We start from the raw sequence: 5,009 nt of genomic DNA on the forward strand, positions 1-5,009 counted from the left end.
AACAACCCGTTATGTATAATAATCTAGATTTTACCTCTTTTCATTTTTAAAAATATATTTAAGGAGTTTTTCTATTAGAATTATAACTATACTTAACTTTTTATTTTTTTATTTAAATTAGACTTCTTTGAAGAGAAGAGCTCGATAACATCTTGTATTGCACTTCTTCTATTAGAGTTATATTTACACTTATCTTCTTATTTATTTCATGCAATTGTAACAATAACATAAATTTTAATAATTAATAAACTTAATAGCATTAGACTTGTATACAACACAATTGTTTTAATAGATTTCTAATATTATAATCAATTTTTTATTTTCAATAATTTTTTCTCAATTTAACTAAATTTTAAATTACTATTCATATAATAAATTTTTTGATTATTCTTTATTCACTTATTCAAATTAAACTTCTCATTAATTATATATTATAGTGTTTGGGTATATGTCCAGTACAAACGTGTTTCCCTCGCTAGCCAATTTTTGTGTAATAATGAACTATATATTGTATTTTGTTACATATTCATAAGGTGTTTGTTAATAGCTAAATTACATAGGGTGTTTGGCTGTTTGCTGATAGCCGAAATACAAAGTAATTAAGAGTTACCATATATAAATTTTGTTAATTTTAAATTTTATATCCTTTAGCGATCATATACTTAGTGGTATTGTATAATATTACAATATCAACAATCTTCATTAAATTAGGAATATGGCTATATCCTAACTTGAAATTGGATTAGAAAAAGCCACCAATTAAAAATGCCCATTATTCTTTTGAAACATTAAATACATCAGATATTTTTCGGATAACACAAAAATCAATACTCCTCTTTCTACCAGCTACTATTTTGGCTAACAAAAGATCGATTACTGATTTTTTTAATAGCAATGTTGATTTCTAGGTTTTAGTCATTTATCAAGAATTAAATAGAAAAATACATATAATGTAATTCTATTCTAATTAGGACTCTAATCATAATATATCTAATTAGGACTCTAATTGTAAAATATCTTTAGTAATAAATTAAACAAATAATTAACTAATGACCATCAAACCCTCATTCGGTAATAGATTAAAAAGGATATTAACGTAAATGTGCCTGTCCCCCCCCATCCGTGCTTTTATATATAGTACTAGTTTTACACCACGTGCTACGCACGTGAGCGGTATTTATATGACCCGTTACATACATATATTAATCTTAATTAAATATTTATTCTCAAAATTAATTAAAATAAATCTAATAAATACATATTTAAATAAATTTTTAAAAATGTATTCTCTTTGACATAACCCCCAAAGGCGTTTGTCACAGTAATACTATAATCATGCCTTTTAAAATTTTATTATTATCTTTTCTTCATTAATCTATTGTTTCCTTCTAGATATGCAAAGTTCGTATATGGCTAGCAAGATCATAAAACGTTCCTGTAAATTAAAGTCTTATTAAAATTTATTCTCTTACTGATTTCAACGTGAGTTGGACTTTCATCCTACTCCTCAAATTGAAATTACTCCTACCAAAATATATAACACTTTCCATGATACTTTGTATCGTAATTAAACTTCATTTCCTATCAATTTTGTATTTAAATTAAACTTCTATTAATATTATAATTTATAATATCAATTATATCCTTAATGAAGTTTATTATCATAACTTTGTCTGTCCCCATTCACACTGTGACCCTTTTTTGAATAATAATTAAACTTTTAAATTAATTTAAATAGCAAAGTAAATTTATTTAATTTAGTTCTTTTTCAAAATAAAAAGGAATTTTATCGTACATTTAAGATGAAAATAACAAAAATTGCAAGAAACTGTAAGTAATATACTTCTTTAGTAGGGGGATCAACTTCTTCAATTGAAGAAATCTGATCAAAATTTGCCATCAACTCTCACACTTTTCTTAAGAAAATTACAAATCAAACAAATCAGCACAATACAAGAAAAATAAATGCATCTTAAATGAACAATTGTCTACAATAACAAACTATTTAAAAGATTTATTCTTTAGGTATTAAACTTTCGTATAACTCAAACTCATGTATTTTATTAAAATTCTATTTAAACTAAAACTTCTATTGAAACCAAATGTTTTTTTTTTTTTGAGGAAAATTGAAACCAAATGTTTGATATTATTTTTTATTTAATTATATATTATCAAAAAAATAAAATTATTTCTATTATAAATTATGATCATTATCTAATTATTGTTAATATACTCTATCAAAAGTTTTCTAAAAGTTTTAGAAGCTCAGAAAAATAAAAGTCTTATAAACTGCTTTGTTAAAACAAAACAGAAAATCCTTTCACACTACAACAAAAATGATTTACAGTGACACTAATATAGCGACAGTTTTTAAAAATGTCACTTAAAATATTAAAAACATCTTCAATGACATGTGTCTAATTGCTACTAAAAACACTCTGTCTTATCGGGGGTTGAATTGATTTTTTTTTATGGGAGGCATGACTTGGCAGTTTTTTTAATTTCTAAAAAAAAACCTCTCAAATAAAACTGTCTCAGATCTCTTTCTATATTAACGAAATTGATTATCTTTTTGATTCAGAAATTCAATCTGATAGTAATAAAATCCTTGATAGAAATAGATTTCCTCCTTCAATCGACCATTTCAATAACATTAAATTAACTCTCTGCTAACATGGGATTGAAATGGAAAGTCTTTGAAAAGTATTCCGATCTAACACCTAATAAGAAGAAGACAAGTATATGGCATAGAGTGAAAAGGATGCTGGCAGAAGTTAATTTAAGCGTCGATCGGTTTCTGAAAGGTGTCCTCTGCTAGAGGTTTTCTATTGTTTCCTTTTTGGTCATTCTTTTTCTTTGTTTTATATCAATATTTTTTTGTTCAATTTGATTATGGTTTTTTGATATTTTGATTTATTTTTTTTGTTAGGTATGAGTTTATGTTTGAAGAGAACCAGATCATAAAGAATCAGGTTACTTAATTGATCTTTGTTATTCAAACTTTAATTCCTCTCAGGTACTTTTATTATGCCCCTATTAATTCTTAAAATTTCAATTAGTTTATGTATATGCGATGAATGAGTGAATTAATACTATTGTTGCACTGTTAAACTTTCTTCTGCATTATTTAACTGATATCAAATTTGCCTGATTAATTGCCTGATATCCAATTGTGTATTTATACTTGGATTTAATATTGTCAGGGGACCATTTAGATTACTCTCAAGTTGCTCTTCTTCTTGCACAAGTAAGTTGAGCTTTATTCATCATTTAAGTAATATTTCGGTTTGTGACAGATTTTTGTTGCCATGTTTATTGGAATTGCTTTGTTTTTTAGAATCTTCCAGCTTTCTGAAGGCATTTCTCTCATTTTATATTTATTGTGGTCAATGTAAATTGCTATCCTTTACATTTTGATTTTTTTTCATTTTTATTGTAGAGATGAGAGGCTTTCCTAGCTTACATGAGGTTTTCAACGTCTATCATCACTCCTGGGTCATTGTAGTGCATTTCTTTTTGAATCGATCTCCTAAAATCTGTGCTTACACCATAACGTTAGATAGGCAGGTATATGAAAAACCTTATCGTTTTGCTGATGCCATCACAAACCATAGTGTTGTTGTTTTGCAGATTGACATATTTGTATTTCATATGACTTAGGCCAATTCAATGTGGCTTATTGATTTTCTTAGTCTTGGCTTATTGATTTTCTTAATCTTGATTTTTGTCTGCAAGAGCATATGCATGTTGTATGTAACATAAAGTTTTTGGTAGCCGTTACTTAACTAGCTTATGAGTTATGAGTAATGATTGGCTAACTCTATACTTTGCAGACTTTAATATTTTGAAAATAGAGGATGTTAAGTTGGTCAGTCTTAAAGATTTAATCTCTTTATAGCATAATTCATGTTCTATGGCATAATTCTAATTGAGTATAATTCAATTTTTTTATATATATCTATCTTTGCTAATATTTTTTTTAATGAATATAGGTTCCTCTACTAGCTCTTAGATGGAAAGCAGAACAAATAAAGGTAATTTCTCTTAGTAATATTACTTGATGGGAGATTATTGTATATAATTTATTTCCTCTAATCTTGGCTAAATTCAATGAAATTCGGGTAAAATAGTTGTATCTTTAATTTTTCGCCTTATTTTGATAGTTGGATAACGTTTCCACGCGATGTGTGTTTTTATATTATTCGTTTTTGTTGTTGCAGGATCTAATTACTTATGACAGGATTCATGAACGGAATTGAATTCAGACTTCTAGTATTAGGCAACAAATATTTTCATGAATTGGATTTTATTTCTAGGTGCTTTTGGTATTGTCATTATTTTAAATTACATTATTACATGGATGTTTTGCCATGTTAATTATATATTCGGATTATTGAATCAATTAATAAATATATTAGTTCTTTCTTTTTGTTCATGTATTTATTATTATTTAGTTTTGTTATTTTAAAATGATATCTTTTAAGATTTAAATTAAAATAATATTTATATCATTAAACAATAAGATATTAATTCTCATATTACAGTGGCATTTCATAAATATTATAAAAAAATAGTACATTCAATAGTAAATTAATAGTTATTGCAACACTTTAAAAATGCTAATATAAATAGGTTATAGTAATAATAAATAAATGTTACAATATATATTTTTAAATGTTACTATAAACGGCTACAAACATTTGTATTAAATGTCACTAAAACACATAACGACACCGACTAATGTAACATATTAATGACATTTGTGGAAAATGTTGGTATAAACTTTAAGTGACATTTTTTTAGCATTTAGTAACATTTGTTGAATGACACTATAGATGATTTTTGTTGTAGTGTCAGCTCAATAATTCTTATTAAGATGTGTACATGCTACAATGTTTGTTTGCTACAATATATTTAAATCGTTGTGGCCTCAGAGAAATTCTCCCTAGCATCCTGTTAGCTCGATATTTTTTATATGAATCCTAATTATTGCTAAGTCTTATATTCCA

The 5,009-nt window shown here is 25.9% G+C and overlaps 1 long non-coding RNA gene across 2 annotated transcripts; it reads left to right on the forward strand.

Moving 5' to 3' along the window:
* Positions 1–2,409: 2,409 nt before the first annotated feature.
* Positions 2,410–4,435, forward strand: LOC126664921 (uncharacterized). 2 transcript variants are annotated; one of them, XR_007637483.2, is made up of 6 exons: positions 2,432–2,820; positions 2,930–3,016; positions 3,204–3,247; positions 3,440–3,567; positions 3,993–4,034; positions 4,221–4,435. It is a non-coding gene; the product is annotated as an uncharacterized LOC126664921 (long non-coding RNA). The 2 variants fall into 2 exon arrangements; XR_008790319.1 differs by having other exon boundaries at positions 2,410–2,820; positions 2,930–3,247.
* The last annotated feature ends 574 nt before the right edge of the window (positions 4,436–5,009 follow it).

Source organism: Mercurialis annua, linkage group LG1-X (genome assembly GCF_937616625.2).
Source record: "Mercurialis annua linkage group LG1-X, ddMerAnnu1.2, whole genome shotgun sequence".
NCBI classification, from domain to species: domain Eukaryota; kingdom Viridiplantae; phylum Streptophyta; class Magnoliopsida; order Malpighiales; family Euphorbiaceae; genus Mercurialis; species Mercurialis annua.